Genomic DNA, 18,536 nt, shown 5'->3' on the forward strand with positions numbered 1-18,536 from the left:
TTATTGGACATGCATAAGTGAGTGTCACATTTAGGCCACAAATACGACTTTTTGGTTACTGGGGTTATAAAAACACTCTGATATACTGCATATCTGGGATCAGACGTGCATAAGTGAGTGTCACATTTAGGCCAGAAATACGGCTTTTTGGTTACTGGGGTTATAAAAACCCTCTGATATACTGCATATCTAGGATTAGACGTGCATAAGTGAGTGTCACATTTAGTACACAAATGTGGCTTTTTGGTTACTGGGATTATAAAAACCCTCTGATATACTACACATCTGGGATTAGACATGAATAAGTGAGTGTCACATTTTGGCCAGAAATACAGCTTTTTGGTTACTGGGGTTATAAAATCCCTCTGATATACTTCACATCTGGGATTAGACATGCATAAGTGAGTGTCACATTTAGTCCAGAAATACGGCTTTTTTGTTACTGGGGTTATAAAAACCCTCTGATATACTGCATATCTGGGATCAGACGTGCAGAAGTGAGTGTCACATTTAGTACACAATTACGGCTTTTTGGTTACTGGGATTATATAAAAACCCTCTGATATACTACACATCTGGGATTAGACATGCATAAGTGAGTGTCACATTTAGGCCACAAATACGGCTTTTTGGTTACTGGGGTTATAAAAACCCTCTGATATACTTCACATCTGTTATTAGACATGCATAAGTGAGTGTCACATTTTGGCCAGAAATACGGCTTTTTGGTTACTGGGGTTATAAAAAACCTTTGTTATACTGCACATCTGAGATGGCACGCATGAGTGTCAGATTTAGGCCAGAAATACAGCTTTTTGGTTAAAGGGGTTATAAAAGCCCTCTTATATGCATGTCTAATCCCAGATGTGAAATATATCAGAGGGTTTTTATATCCCAAGTAACCAAAAAGCTGTATTTGTGGCCTTAATGTGAAACTCACTTATGCATGTCTAATCCCAGATTCAAAGTATATCAGATGGTTTTTATATCCCAAGTAACCAAAAAGCTGTATTTGTGGCCTAAATGTGACACTCACTTATGCACGTCTGATCCCAGATATGCAGTATATCAGTAGGTTTTTATATCCCCAGTAACCAAAAAGCTGTATTTCTGGCCTAAATGTGACACTCACTTATGCACGTCTAATCCCAGATGTGAAGTGTAAGTGAGTGTCACATTTAGGCCAGAAATACGGCTTTTTGGTTATTGCGGTTATAAAAACCTTCTGATATACTGCATATCTGGGATCAGACAAGCATAAGTGAGTGTCACATTTGGCCACAAATTTGGCTTTTTGATTACTGGGGTTATAAAAACCCTCTGATATACTGCACATCTGGGATTAGATATGCATAAGTGACTGTGAAATTTAGGCCACAAATACAGCTTTTTGGTTACTGGGGTTATAAAAACCATCTGATATACTGCACATTTGAGATTAGACATGAATAAGTGAGTGTCACATTTAGGCCACAAATACAGCTTTTTGGTTACTGGGGTTATAAAAACCCTCTGATATACTGCACATCTGAGATTAGACATGAATAAGTGAGTGTCACATTTAGGCCACAAATATGGCTTTTTGGTTACTGGGGTTATAACAACCCTCTGATATACTGCACATCTGGGATTAGATATGCATGAGTGTCAGATTTAGGCCAGAAATACGGCTTTTTGGTTAATGGGGTTATAAAAACCCTCTGATATACTGCACATCTGGGATTAGATATGCATAAGTGACTGTGAAATTTAGGCCACAAATACAGCTTTTTGGTTACTGGGGTTATAAAAACCATCTGATATACTGCACATCTGAGATTAGACATGAATAAGTGAGTGTCACATTTAGGCCACAAATACAGCTTTTTGGTTACTGGGGTTATAAAAACCCTCTGATATACTGCACATCTGAGATTAGACATGAATAAGTGAGTGTCACATTTAGGCCACAAATATGGCTTTTTGGTTACTGGGGTTATAACAACCCTCTGATATACTGCACATCTGGGATTAGATATGTATAAGTGACTGTGAAATTTAGGCCACAAATACAGCTTTCTCATACTGGGGTGATAAAAAAGAACATCTGTTTCATATAGTGCACATCAAGGATTAGACGTGCATGTCACATTTAGGCTAGAATTACAGCTTTATGCTTACTGGGGTGAAAAAAAAAAATCATATGTTTCATATAGTGCACATCTAGGATTAGACATGCATAAGTGAGAGTGTCACATTTAGGCCAGAAATACGGCTTTTTTGGTTACAGGGGTTATAAAACCCTCTGATATACTGCACAACTGAGATTAGACATGCAAAAGTGACTGTGAAATTTAGGCCAAAAATACAGCTTTCTCATAATGGTGCATACTAGGGTAAACAAACATCTGTTTCATATAGTGCACATCTAGGATTAGACGTGCATAAGTTAGTGTCACATTTAGGCCAGAAATACGGCTTTTTGCTTACTTAGGATGAAAAAAAAAACATATGTTTCATATAGTGCATATCTAGGATTAGACGTGCATAAGTGAGTGTCACATTTAGGCCAGAAATACGGCTTTTTGGTTATTGGGGTTATAAAAACCCTCTGATATATTGCACATCTGAAATTAGACATGTATAAATGAGTGTAACATTTAGGCCACAAATACGGCTTTTTGGTTACTGGGGTTATAAAACCCCTCTAATATACTGCACATCTGGGATTAGACATGCATAAGTGACTGTGAAATTTAGGCCAACAATACGGCTTTCTCATACTGGGGCATACTGGGGTGGAAAAAAAACGTATGTTTCATATAGTGCACATCTAGGATTAGACATGCATAAGTGAGTGTCACATTTAGGCCACAAATACGGCTTTTTGGTTACTGGGGTTATAAAAACCCTCTGATATACTGCACATCTGGGATTAGACATGCATAAGTGAGTCTCACATTTAGGCCAGAAATGCGGCTTTTTGGTTCTGGGGTTATAAAACCCCTCTGATATACTGCACAACTGGGATTAGACATGCATAAGTGAGTGTCACATTTAGGCTAGAAATATGGCTTTTTGGTTACTGGGGTTATAAAAATCTTCTGATATACTGCATATTTGGGATCAGACGTGCATAAGTGAGTGTCACATTTAGACCACAAATACAGCTTTTTGGTTACTGGGGTTATAAAAACCCTCTGATATACTGCACATCTGGGATTAGACATGCATAAGTGAGTGTCACATTTAGGCCACAAATACGGCTTTTTGGTTACTGGGGTTATAAAAACCCTCTGATATACTGCACATCTGGGATTAGACATGCATAAGTGAGTCTCACATTTAGGCCAGAAATGCGGCTTTTTGGTTCTGGGGTTATAAAACCCTCTGATATACTGCACAACTGGGATTAGACATGCATAAGTGAGTATCACATTTAGGCTAGAAATATGGCTTTTTGGTTACTGGGGTTATAAAAATCTTCTGATATACTGCATATTTGGGATCAGACGTGCATAAGTGAGTGTCACATTTAGACCACAAATACAGCTTTTTGGTTACTGGGGTTATAAAAACCCTCTGATATACTGCACATCTGGGATTAGACATGCATAAGTGAGTGTCACATTTAGGCCAAAAATACAGCTTTTTGGTTCTGGGGTTATAAAACCCTTCTGATATACTGCACAACTGGGATTAGACATGCATAAGTGAGTGTCACATTTAGGCCAGAAATGCGGCTTTTTGGTTACTGAGGTCATAAAAACCCTCTGATATACTGCACATCTGGGAAATAGACATACATAAGTGAGTGTCACATTTTGGCCACAAATACGGCTTTTTGGTTACTTGGGTTATAAAAAACCCTCTGTTATACTGGACATCTGAGATTAGACATGCATGAGTGTCAGATTTAGGCCAGAAATACGGCTTTTTGGTTAATGGGGTTATAAAAACCCTCTGATATACTGCATATCTGGGATTAGACGTGCATAAGTGAGTGTCACATTTAGGTCAGAAATACGGCTTTTTGGTTACTGGGGTTATAAAAACCCTCTGATATACTTCACATCTGTTATTGGACATGCATAAGTGAGTGTCACATTTAGGCCACAAATACGACTTTTTGGTTACTGGGGTTATAAAAACACTCTGATATACTGCATATCTGGGATCAGACGTGCATAAGTGAGTGTCACATTTAGGCCAGAAATACGGCTTTTTGGTTACTGGGGTTATAAAAACCCTCTGATATACTGCATATCTAGGATTAGACGTGCATAAGTGAGTGTCACATTTAGTACACAAATGTGGCTTTTTGGTTACTGGGATTATAAAAACCCTCTGATATACTACACATCTGGGATTAGACATGAATAAGTGAGTGTCACATTTTGGCCAGAAATACAGCTTTTTGGTTACTGGGGTTATAAAATCCCTCTGATATACTTCACATCTGGGATTAGACATGCATAAGTGAGTGTCACATTTAGTCCAGAAATACGGCTTTTTTGTTACTGGGGTTATAAAAACCCTCTGATATACTGCATATCTGGGATCAGACGTGCATAAGTGAGTGTCACATTTAGTACACAATTACGACTTTTTGGTTACTGGGATTATATAAAAACCCTCTGATATACTACACATCTGGGATTAGACATGCATAAGTGAGTGTCACATTTAGGCCACAACAACGGCTTTTTGGTTACTGGGGTTATAAAAACCCTCTGATATACTTCACATCTGTTATTAGACATGCATAAGTGAGTGTCACATTTTGGCCAGAAATACGGCTTTTTGGTTACTGGGGTTATAAAAAACCTTTGTTATACTGCACATCTGAGATGGCACGCATGAGTGTCAGATTTAGGCCAGAAATACAGCTTTTTGGTTAAAGGGGTTATAAAAGTCCTCTTATATGCATGTCTAATCCCAGATGTGAAATATATCAGAGGGTTTTTATATCCCAAGTAACCAAAAAGCTGTATTTGTGGCCTTAATGTGAAACTCACTTATGCATGTCTAATCCCAGATTCAAAGTATATCAGATGGTTTTTATATCCCAAGTAACCAAAAAGCTGTATTTGTGGCCTAAATGTGACACTCACGTATGCACGTCTGATCCCAGATATGCAGTATATCAGTAGGTTTTTATATCCCCAGTAACCAAAAAGCTGTATTTCTGGCCTAAATGTGACACTCACTTATGCACGTCTAATCCCAGATGTGAAGTGTAAGTGAGTGTCACATTTAGGCCAGAAATACGGCTTTTTGGGTATTGCGGTTATAAAAACCTTCTGATATACTGCATATCTGGGATCAGACAAGCATAAGTGAGTGTCACATTTGGCCACAAATTTGGCTTTTTGGTTTCTGGGTTTATAAAAATAAATCACAGAAAAAATGCACCACACGGATATGCCACTGACTATACTGGCTAGTCATAAATGCAGATATTAAAAGCTGAGACTTTTGCCAATATATTCCTGTCAGGAAGATATCGGAGCCCCAAGCACCACGTCACGGCTCTCAGCATGGCAAGGGGTCCTACCACTACGCTACCAATGGTGTGAACAAGGTCTGAAGGTGATGTAATCCAGCTCACAGCCAGGCTTCCACACAACCGCCTAGCAGGACAACTAGTGCAATGTGAACAAAGCCAGACTGTAAGCCACACCCATATCAGACCATGTAATGGAGGCTACCAGGTGCAAAGAGTGTTTGAATGCCAGGTGAAGGCACATACAGAAGTAAAGTCTCAGCTTTTAATATCTGCATTTATGACTAGCCAGTATAGTCAGTGGCATATCCGTGTGGTGCATTTTTTCTGTGATTTATGATTATATTTTCATCCGCACAATGCTCCGTTTTGTGTAGGATGCCTTTGTGGTGCATGTGGACCGCGCCGACATCCTCCACCGTATGCAAAATATTTTTTGCTGGGGATAGTCGTTTGCTGCGGTCCACATGCGGTGGGGCTGCTCCCCCAATGAAAAACACGCTACAGTGTTAGGGGTTGAGCAGCTCCCCCAGATTTGCCACTATTTCTGTGTTTTTGTCTTGTTTTACATGTAGTGTATGTGCCTTCACCTGGCATTCAAACACTCTTTGCACCTGGTAGCCTCCATTACATGGTCTGATATGGGTGTGGCTTACAGTCTGGCTTTGTTCACATTGCACTAGTTGTCCTGCTAGGCGGTTGTGTGGAAGCCTGGCTGTGAGCTGGATTACATCACCTTCAGACCTTGTTCACACCATTGGTAGCGTAGTGGTAGGACCCCTTGCCATGCTGAGAGCCGTGACGTGGTGCTTGGGGCTCCGATATCTTCCTGACAGGAATATATTGGCAAAAGTCTCAGCTTTTAATATCTGCATTTATGACTAGCCAGTATAGTCAGTGGCATATCCGTGTGGTGCATTTTTTCTGTGATTTATGATTATATTTTCATCCGCACAATGCTCCGTTTTGTGTAGGATGCCTTTGTGGTGCATGTGGACCGCGCCGACATCCTCCACCGTATGCAAAATATTTTTTGCTGGGGATAGTCGTTTGCTGCGGTCCACATGCGGTGGGGCTGCTCCCCCAATGAAAAACACGCTACAGTGTTAGGGGTTGAGCAGCTCCCCCAGATTTGCCACTATTTCTGTGTTTTTGTCTTGTTTTACATGTAGTGTATGTGCCTTCACCTGGCATTCAAACACTCTTTGCACCTGGTAGCCTCCATTACATGGTCTGATATGGGTGTGGCTTACAGTCTGGCTTTGTTCACATTGCACTAGTTGTCCTGCTAGGCGGTTGTGTGGAAGCCTGGCTGTGAGCTGGATTACATCACCTTCAGACCTTGTTCACACCATTGGTAGCGTAGTGGTAGGACCCCTTGCCATGCTGAGAGCCGTGACGTGGTGCTTGGGGCTCCGATATCTTCCTGACAGGAATATATTGGCAAAAGTCTCAGCTTTTAATATCTGCATTTATGACTAGCCAGTATAGTCAGTGGCATATCCGTGTGGTGCATTTTTTCTGTGATTTGTGATTATATTTTCATCCGCACAATGCTCCGTTTTGTGTAGGATGCCTTTGTGGTGCATGTGGACCGCGCCGACATCCTCCACCGTATGCAAAATATTTTTTGCTGGGGATAGTCGTTTGCTGCGGTCCACATGCGGTGGGGCTGCTCCCCCAATGAAAAACACGCTACAGTGTTAGGGGTTGAGCAGCTCCCCCAGATTTGCCACTATTTCTGTGTTTTTGTCTTGTTTTACATGTAGTGTATGTGCCTTCACCTGGCATTCAAACACTCTTTGCACCTGGTAGCCTCCATTACATGGTCTGATATGGGTGTGGCTTACAGTCTGGCTTTGTTCACATTGCACTAGTTGTCCTGCTAGGCGGTTGTGTGGAAGCCTGGCTGTGAGCTGGATTACATCACCTTCAGACCTTGTTCACACCATTGGTAGCGTAGTGGTAGGACCCCTTGCCATGCTGAGAGCCGTGACGTGGTGCTTGGGGCTCCGATATCTTCCTGACAGGAATATATTGGCAAAAGTCTCAGCTTTTAATATCTGCATTTATGACTAGCCAGTATAGTCAGTGGCATATCCGTGTGGTGCATTTTTTCTGTGATTTATGATTATATTTTCATCCGCACAATGCTCCGTTTTGTGTAGGATGCCTTTGTGGTGCATGTGGACCGCGCCGACATCCTCCACCGTATGCAAAATATTTTTTGCTGGGGATAGTCGTTTGCTGCGGTCCACATGCGGTGGGGCTGCTCCCCCAATGAAAAACACGCTACAGTGTTAGGGGTTGAGCAGCTCCCCCAGATTTGCCACTATTTCTGTGTTTTTGTCTTGTTTTACATGTAGTGTATGTGCCTTCACCTGGCATTCAAACACTCTTTGCACCTGGTAGCCTCCATTACATGGTCTGATATGGGTGTGGCTTACAGTCTGGCTTTGTTCACATTGCACTAGTTGTCCTGCTAGGCGGTTGTGTGGAAGCCTGGCTGTGAGCTGGATTACATCACCTTCAGACCTTGTTCACACCATTGGTAGCGTAGTGGTAGGACCCCTTGCCATGCTGAGAGCCGTGACGTGGTGCTTGGGGCTCCGATATCTTCCTGACAGGAATATATTGGCAAAAGTCTCAGCTTTTAATATCTACATTTATGACTAGCCAGTATAGTCAGTGGCATATCCGTGTGGTGCATTTTTTCTGTGATTTATGATTATATTTTCATCCGCACAATGCTCCGTTTTGTGTAGGATGCCTTTGTGGTGCATGTGGACCGCGCCGACATCCTCCACCGTATGCAAAATATTTTTTGCTGGGGATAGTCGTTTGCTGCGGTCCACATGCGGTGGGGCTGCTCCCCCAATGAAAAACACGCTACAGTGTTAGGGGTTGAGCAGCTCCCCCAGATTTGCCACTATTTCTGTGTTTTTGTCTTGTTTTACATGTAGTGTATGTGCCTTCACCTGGCATTCAAACACTCTTTGCACCTGGTAGCCTCCATTACATGGTCTGATATGGGTGTGGCTTACAGTCTGGCTTTGTTCACATTGCACTAGTTGTCCTGCTAGGCGGTTGTGTGGAAGCCTGGCTGTGAGCTGGATTACATCACCTTCAGACCTTGTTCACACCATTGGTAGCGTAGTGGTAGGACCCCTTGCCATGCTGAGAGCCGTGACGTGGTGCTTGGGGCTCCGATATCTTCCTGACAGGAATATATTGGCAAAAGTCTCAGCTTTTAATATCTGCATTTATGACTAGCCAGTATAGTCAGTGGCATATCCGTGTGGTGCATTTTTTCTGTGATTTATGATTATATTTTCATCCGCACAATGCTCCGTTTTGTGTAGGATGCCTTTGTGGTGCATGTGGACCGCGCCGACATCCTCCACCGTATGCAAAATATTTTTTGCTGGGGATAGTCGTTTGCTGCGGTCCACATGCGGTGGGGCTGCTCCCCCAATGAAAAACACGCTACAGTGTTAGGGGTTGAGCAGCTCCCCCAGATTTGCCACTATTTCTGTGTTTTTGTCTTGTTTTACATGTAGTGTATGTGCCTTCACCTGGCATTCAAACACTCTTTGCACCTGGTAGCCTCCATTACATGGTCTGATATGGGTGTGGCTTACAGTCTGGCTTTGTTCACATTGCACTAGTTGTCCTGCTAGGCGGTTGTGTGGAAGCCTGGCTGTGAGCTGGATTACATCACCTTCAGACCTTGTTCACACCATTGGTAGCGTAGTGGTAGGACCCCTTGCCATGCTGAGAGCCGTGACGTGGTGCTTGGGGCTCCGATATCTTCCTGACAGGAATATATTGGCAAAAGTCTCAGCTTTTAATATCTGCATTTATGACTAGCCAGTATAGTCAGTGGCATATCCGTGTGGTGCATTTTTTCTGTGATTTGTGATTATATTTTCATCCGCACAATGCTCCGTTTTGTGTAGGATGCCTTTGTGGTGCATGTGGACCGCGCCGACATCCTCCACCGTATGCAAAATATTTTTTGCTGGGGATAGTCGTTTGCTGCGGTCCACATGCGGTGGGGCTGCTCCCCCAATGAAAAACACGCTACAGTGTTAGGGGTTGAGCAGCTCCCCCAGATTTGCCACTATTTCTGTGTTTTTGTCTTGTTTTACATGTAGTGTATGTGCCTTCACCTGGCATTCAAACACTCTTTGCACCTGGTAGCCTCCATTACATGGTCTGATATGGGTGTGGCTTACAGTCTGGCTTTGTTCACATTGCACTAGTTGTCCTGCTAGGCGGTTGTGTGGAAGCCTGGCTGTGAGCTGGATTACATCACCTTCAGACCTTGTTCACACCATTGGTAGCGTAGTGGTAGGACCCCTTGCCATGCTGAGAGCCGTGACGTGGTGCTTGGGGCTCCGATATCTTCCTGACAGGAATATATTGGCAAAAGTCTCAGCTTTTAATATCTGCATTTATGACTAGCCAGTATAGTCAGTGGCATATCCGTGTGGTGCATTTTTTCTGTGATTTATGATTATATTTTCATCCGCACAATGCTCCGTTTTGTGTAGGATGCCTTTGTGGTGCATGTGGACCGCGCCGACATCCTCCACCGTATGCAAAATATTTTTTGCTGGGGATAGTCGTTTGCTGCGGTCCACATGCGGTGGGGCTGCTCCCCCAATGAAAAACACGCTACAGTGTTAGGGGTTGAGCAGCTCCCCCAGATTTGCCACTATTTCTGTGTTTTTGTCTGGGTTTATAAAAACCATCTGATATACTTTACATCTGGGATTAGACATGCATAAGTGAGTGTCACATTTTGGCCACAAATACGGCTTTTTGGTTACTGGGGTTATAAAAACCCTCTGATATACTTTACATCTGGGATTAGACATGCATAAGTGAGTGTCACATTTAGGCCACAAATACGGCTTTTTGGTTACTGGGGTTATAAAAACCCTCTGATATACTTTACATCTGGCATTAGACATGCATAAGCGAGTGTCACATTTTGGCCAGAAATACGGCTTTTTGGTTACTGGGGTAATAGAAACCCTTTGATATACTGCATATCTGGGATTAGACATGCATAATTGAGTGTCACATTTAGGCCACAAATACGGCTTTTTGGTTACTGGGGTTAAAAAAAAACCTCTAATATACTGCACATCTGGGATTAGACGTGCATAAGTTACTGTGAAATTTAGGCCACAAATACCGCTATCAAATAGATAAAAAAAAATATATAAATTTGAGTGCAATACCCTACATCAGGGTTTTTATTGGCGGTTAATTATTTTTAACAGACTTAACCACTTTTTACTTTGCTTGGTGAATGCTGACTATGGGGCAAACATCTAATAAGCGACGCGGTCATGGTCGTGGTGGTGGTGTTGGTGGAGCCTCTGGTGCAGGGAGAGGACGTGGCCATTCTGCCACAGCTACACGTTCTACTGAACCTACTACCTCAGGTCCCATTAGCCGCCAGAATCTACAGCGATATTTGGTTGGGCCTAATGCCGTTCTAAGGATTGTAAGGCCTGAGCAAGTACAGGCGCTAGTCATTTGGGTGGCCGACAGTGGATCCAGCACGTTTACATTATCTCCCACCCAGTCTTCTGCAGAAAGCGCACAGGTGGCACTTGAAACCCATGCCCATTAGTCTGTCACATCACCCCCGTGCATATCGGTGAACCTGTCTGACCCTCAAGTCATGCAGCAGTCTCTTATGCTGTTGGAAGACTCTGCTGGCAGGGTTTCCCAAGTGCATCCACCTAGCCCTTCCCCAGAGGTGGAAGACATAGAATGCACTGACATACAACCACTTATGTTTCCTGATGAGGACATGGGAATACCACTGCAGTGTGCAGACCGAAAAGGAGGCCAGGGAGGAAGACTGGGTGGAAGACGATGCAGGGGACGATGAGGTCCTAGACCCCACATGGAATGAAGGTTGTGCCACTGACTTTCAGAGTTCGGAGGAAGAGGCTGTGGTGAGATGCAGCTAACAGCATAGCAAAAGAGGGAGCAGGGTGCAAAAGCAGAGCAGCCGTTCCCAAAACAGTTCGCCTACTACTAGCCACCGTCACCAGGGACCGAGCACACGAAAGGCAGCTTAAAGGAGTTCCCTGGCATGGCACTTCACACAATGTGCTGATGACAAGACCCGAGTGGTTTGCACGCTGTGCCATCAGAGCCTGAAGTGAGGCATTAACGTTCTGAACCTTAGCACAACCTGCATGACCAGGCATCTACATGCGAGACTCGGGCTGCAGTGGAGTAAGCACCTTCAAAACCAAGAAAGGGCTCAGGCCCCTCCTGCTACCTCTTCTGCTGCTGCCTCGGTCTCTTCCTCCGCCTCTAGAGGAACGTTGGCACCTGCCACCCAGCAAACAGAGGATGTGCCACCAACAACACCACCTCCGTCACCAAGCATCTCCACCATGTCACACGGAAGCATTCAGTTCTCCATCTCACAAACATTTGAGAGAAAGCATAAATTTCCACCTAGCCACCCTCGATCCCTGGCACTGAATGCCAGCATTTCTAAACTGCTGGCCTTTGAAATGCTGTCATTCAGGCTGGTGGAGACAGACAGCTTCAAGCAGCTCATGTCGCTTGCTGTCCCACAGTATGTCGTTCCGAGCCGCCACTACTTCTCCAGGAGAGCTGTGCCCTCCCTGCAAAACCAAGTATCGGATAAAATCAAGTGTGCACAGATACGTGAACCAGTAAGCACGGCCAGGGACACTATATCCTAACTGCACACTGGGTAAATGTAGTGGCGGCTGGGCCCCAGGCGGAGAGCGGTTTGGCGCACGTCCTTCCATCGCCAAGGATCGCAGGGCATCATTCTTTGCCTCCTGTTGCCTCCTCTTCCTACTCGGCTTGCTCCTTTTCTACCACCTCCTCATCCGGTCAGCGACAGACCTTCACCATCAACTTCAGCACAGCCAGGGGTAAATGTCAGCAGGCCGTTCTGAAACTGATGTGTTTGGGGGACAGGCCCCACACCGAGCAGAAGTTGTGGCGGGGTATAGAACAACAGACCAACGAGTGGTTGCTGCCAGTGAGCCTCAAGCCTGGCCTGGTGGTGTGCGATAATGGGCGAAATCTTATTGCAGCTCAGGGACTAGCCGGTTTGAAGCACATCCCTTGCCTGGCGCATGTGCTGAATTTGGTGGTGCAGAAATTCATTCACAACTACCCCGACATGTCAGAGCTGCTGCGTAAAGTGCTGGCCGTCTGTGCGTGCTTCCTGCGTTCTTATCCTGCCGCCGCTTGGCTGTCTGCTCTACAGCGTAACTTTGGCCTTCCCGCTCACCGCCTCATATGCGATGTGCCCACCAGGTGTAACTCCACCTTGCACATGCTGTAGAGACTGTGCGAGCAGCAGCAGGCCATAGTGGAGTTTCTACTGCAGCACGCACGAGTGAGTTGCACTGCGGAACAGCACCACTTCACCACCAAAGACTGGTCCTCCAATGCGAGACCTTTGTGCCCTATTGCACTGTTTCGAGTACTCCACCAACATGGCCAGTGGCGATGACACCGTTATCAGCGTTACAATACCACTTCTATGTCTCCTTGAGAAAACACTAAGAGTGATGATGGAAGAGGATGTGGCCCAGGAGGAGGAAGAGGGGTCATCTATAACACTTTCAGGCTAGTCTTTTAGAAGTGGCTCAGAAAAAAGATTTTTGCAACAGCGGAGGCCAGGTACAAATTTGGCCAGCCAGGGCCCACTACTGGAGGACAAGGAGGAGGAGGATGAGGAGGAGGGGGATAGGGATGAAGCATGTTCAGAGCAGGGTGGCATCCAACTCAGCTCGGGCCCATCACTGTGCGTGGCTGGGGATACGGAGGACGCAGACGATATGCCTCCCACAGAGGACAGCTTGTCCTTACCTCTGGGCAGCCTGGCAGACATGAGCGACTACATGTTGCAGTGCCTGAGCAACGAAAGCAGAGTTGCCCACATTTTAACACGTGCTAACTACTGGGTGGCCACCCTGCTGGATCCCCGTTACAAAGACAATGTGCCATCCTTAATTCCCTCACTGGAGCGTGATTGAAAGATGCGCGACTACAGGTGCACACTGGTAGATGCGCTCCTGAGGGCATTCCCGACTGACGCTGTAGGACAAGTGGAAGCACAAGGCGAAGGCATGGGAGGAGGAAGAGGTCGCCAATGCAGCTGTGTCAGCGCCAGCACCTCAGAAGGCAGGGTTAGCATGGCCGACATGTGGAAAAGCTTTGTCACCTCACCGCAACAACCGTCCCCAACTGCTGATATGGAGCGTTTTAGCAGGAGGCAGCATTTGAACAACATGGTGGAACAGTACATGTGCACACGCCTACACGTACTGACTGATGGTTCTGCCCCATTCAACTTCTGGGTCTCCAAATTGTCCACATGGCCAGAGCTTGCCCTGTATGCTTTGGAGGTGCTGCCCTGCCCTGCAGCCAGTGTACTCTCTGAACGTGTATTTAGCACGGCAGGAGGCGTCATTACAGACAGACACAGCCACCTGTCCACAGCAAACGTGTAAAAGCTCACGTTCATTAAAATGAACCAGGCCTGGATCCCACAAGACTTGTCTGTACCTTGTGCAGAATAGACAGTTCTAACAGCATCCTTGTACTCAAGTGCACTTATTCCTTTTTTTTTTTTTTCTTTTATATGTCCCAATATTTTGGGGGATACCCCTATGTAAAAATGCAAAATAACACACATCTGTGTTGGCTACCTATTCCTCCTTCACCACCGCTTCCACCTAGACCGCCATGTGAGCCTACACTGCCACATCCACCCATTCACCGCCTCCTCAACCTCTTCCTCCTGCATCATTCCAAATTTTAATTTTTTTAAGGTATTTTTATGTTTTTTTTTTATTCATTTCCCTATCCACATTTGTTTGCAGAGCATTTGTCATGCTCTTAAGCACATTTTTGCTGCCTTTTGCAGCCCTCTAGCTCTTTCCAGGGCTATTTTAGAGCCATTTTAGTGGCCAAAAGTTTGTGTCTTCATTGACTTCAATGGGGTTTGGGGTTAAGTTCGGGTCCCGAACCCAAACTTTTTTTTCAAGTTCGGCCGAACCTGCTGAACCTGAAAATATGACAAATATTCAAAAAAACTAAATATATAGCAATATAGTGAATATATTCGTTATTTAGAATATTCACCTTTTTTTTTTTTTTTTTTTTTTTAAATCTGTACAGTTGTTCGGCATACGTCACCATGGGAACGTCTGTGGGTTAGAATATACCATCGGATCTGAGTTTTCATGATCTCAGGGAAAACTCAGATCCGATAGGATATTCTAACCCACAGGTGTTCCCATGGTGATGGGGAAGCTTGTCGGGGAGGAGTATGCAAACAACTGTAACGGATGTGAAAAAAAAGAAAAAGACTAATATTCTAAATAATGAATATATTCGCTATATTGCTATATATTAGTTTTTTTGAATATTCATCAATTTTTTTTCCATATGAAAACATGATTCCTTCCTGCTTAAAGGGGTTCTGCACTTTGTTTAAACTGATGATATATTCACTGTTCACTTGAAATGAGCTTAGCCCCACCCAGGCAAGTTGATACTAGTCGTGACATCATTGGGCTGGTGGTAAACAGTGAGAAGGCCGCGGCTCAGTGGCCCACAAGCAAGAAGCAGTGAGGAATCATGTTTGCAGATGTAAAAAAAAAAATACGAATATTAGATATAGCAAATATATAAAAAAAATATTGTTATTTGAATATTCACACTCAACACTACTGATTATTAGAGATGTCCCGAACTATTCACCGGTGAACAGTTCTCGGCGAACATCGCTTGTTCGCGTTCGCTGCGGCAGGCGAACATATGCGATGTTCGGTACGCCCCTATTTGTCATCATTGAGTAAACTTAGACCCTGTACCTAACAGTCAGCAGACACATTCCAGCCAATCAGCAGCATACCCTCCCTCCCAGACCCTCCCACCTCCTAGATAAAAGCAAGGACAGCATTCATCTTAGATTCATTCAGAAGCTGCAGTGTTAGTGAGAGCAGGGACAGTGCAGCTGCTGCTGATTTAATAGGGAAATAGATAGCTAGGCTAGTGTATTCAGTGTCCACTACAGTCCTCAAAGACTCATCTGATCTGCTGTAAGGACAGCGTCCTGACAGCACCCCAAAAAGCCATTTTTAGGGCTAGTACATCAGTCTGCTTTTTTTTTTGTTTCTCTGTAATCTAATTGCAGTTGCCTGCAAGCGTGTGTGTCAGGCCTACAACGTGTACTGTGCCAACTACTGCCAGTGCCCAGTGCCACCACTCATATCTCACAATAGATTACATTTAAAAAGTAGCTTGCACACATAGTACAACTAATTTAAAAAAAATGATAGGCAGAGGCAGGCCACCCCGCAGGGGCCATCATGGTCGTGGTGCTGTGATTTCCTTTGGCCCTAGAATAATGCCCAGTGTTCAGAGGCCATGTACCCTGAACTTGAAAGGTTCTGAGGACATAGTTGACTGGCTAACACAGGACACCCAATCTTCTACAGCTTCCGCTCAGAACCTTGACGCACCATCCTCCTCCTGCTCAGCTTCGGGCACCTCTCAAGTTACCACTCCCCCGCCTGCCGCCATCACCAACACTAGCACCACAGCTGCTTCACTTGATCTGTCAGAGGAGTTATTTACACATCAGTTGGAAGAAATGAGTGATGTGCAACCATTATTGCCAGAGGATGTAGATAACAGGGATATGTCTCAATCAGGCAGCATTACACACATGGACGTACGGTATAATGATGATGCTGTACCCACTGCTGCTTCCTTTGCTGAGTTGTCAGATACAAGTGAAGCGGTTGATGATGATGATGTGTCCATGGATGTCACGTGGGTGCCCGCTCGAAGAGAAGAAGAACAGGGGGAAAGTTCAGATGGGGCGACAGAGAAAAGGAGGAGACAAGTTGGAAGCATGGGGAGGTCGCCGCAAGGAGCTAGTGGCACAGTCAGACAGCATGTATAGGCACTCTGGGTCAGCCAGACAGCACGCCAATCAACGCATGCTGTTGCCACCATCAGAATGCCTTCATTGCAAAGCTCAGCAGTGTGGCATTTTTTTTTTTGTGTCTGCCTCTGATAACAGTGATGTCATTTGCAACCTGTGCCAAAAGAAACTGAGTCGTGGGAAGTCCAACACCCACCTAGGTACAACTGCTTTGCGAAGGCACATGATCTCACATCACAAACGCCTATGGGATAAACACATGATGACGAGTACAAACAGCACACAAACTCAAAGCCACCATCCTCCTCCTGGTCCAGCAACTTCAGCCACGTCAACCACTGCTGTCCTCCTTGCCCCCTCTCAACCACCCGCCACTCCGCCTCTCGCCTTGAGTAGTTCCTGCTCATCTGCCCACAGTCAGGTGTCTGTCAAGGAAATGTTTGAGCTTAACAGAGTCACCCCCTTGCACGGCGTCTGACAGCTGGCTTGTTGGAACTCTTAGCCTGCCAGCTTTTACCATACAAGCTGGTGGAGTCTGAGGCCTTCAAAACTGTTGTTGGGACACCGCAGTGGAAGGTACCCGGCCGAAATTTCTTTTCACAAAAGGCAATCCCCAACCTGTACTCTATTGTGGAAAAGGAAGTCATGGCATGTCTGGCACACAGTGTTGGGTTAAGGGTCCATCTGACCACTGATACCTGGTCTGCAAAGCACGGTCAGGGCACGTATATCACGTACACTGTGCATTGGGTAAACCTGCTGACTAGAGTTGAGCGAACACCTGGATGTTCGGGTTCGAGAAGTTCGGCCGAACATCCCGGAAATGTTCGGGTTCGGGATCCGAACCCGATCCGAACTTCGTCCCGAACCCGAACCCCATTGAAGTCAATGGGGACCCGAACTTTTCGGCACTAAAAAGGCTGTAAAACAGCCCAGGAAAGAGCTAGAGGGCTGCAAAAGGCAGCAACATGTAGGTAAATCCCCTGCAAACAAATGTGGATAGGGAAATGAATTAAAATAAAAATTAAATAAATAAAAATTAACCAAAATCAATTGGAGAGAGGTTCCATAGCAGAGAATCTGGCTTCCCGTCACCCACCACTGGAACAGTCCATTCTCAGATATTTAGGCCCCGGCACCCAGGCAGAGGAGAGAGGTCCCGTAACAGAGAATCTGTCTTCATGTCAGCAGAGAATTAGTCTGCATGTCATAGCAGAGAATGAGGCTTCACGTCAGCCACCACTGCAACAGTCCATTGGCATATATTTAGGCCCAGCACCCAGGCAGAGGAGGGAGGTCCCGTAACAGAGAATCTGTCTTCATGTCAGCAGAGAATTAGTCTGCATGTCATAGCAGAGAATGAGGCTTCACGTCAGCCACCACTGCAACAGTCCATTGGCATATATTTAGGCCCAGCACACACACAGGCAGAGGAGAGAGGTCCCGTAACAGAGAATCTGGCTTCATGTCAGCAGAGAATCAGTCTGCATGTCATAGCAGAGAATGAGGCTTCACGTCAGCCACCACTGCAACAGTCCATTGGCATATATTTAGGCCCAGCACACACACAGGCAGAGGAGAGAGGTCCCGTAACAGAGGATCTGGCTTCATGTCAGCAGAGAATCAGTCTGCATGTCATAGCAGAGAATCAGGCTTCACGTCAGCCACCACTGCAACAGTCCATTGGCATATATTTAGGCCCAGCACACACACAGGCAGAGGAGAGAGGTCCCGTAACAGAGAATCTGGCTTCATGTCAGCAGAGAATCAGTCTGCATGTCATAGCAGAGAATGAGGCTTCACGTCAGCCACCACTGCAACAGTCCATTGGCATATATTTAGGCCCAGCACACACACAGGCAGAGGAGAGAGGTCCCGTAACAGAGAATCTGGCTTCATGTCAGCAGAGAATCAGTCTGCATGTCATAGCAGAGAATGAGGCTTCACGTCAGCCACCACTGCAACAGTCCATTGGCATATATTTAGGCCCAGCACACACACAGGCAGAGGAGAGAGGTCCCGTAACAGAGGATCTGGCTTCATGTCAGCAGAGAATCAGTCTGC

This window comes from Bufo gargarizans, chromosome 2 (genome assembly GCF_014858855.1).
Source record: "Bufo gargarizans isolate SCDJY-AF-19 chromosome 2, ASM1485885v1, whole genome shotgun sequence".
Taxonomy (NCBI): Eukaryota; Metazoa; Chordata; class Amphibia; order Anura; family Bufonidae; genus Bufo; species Bufo gargarizans.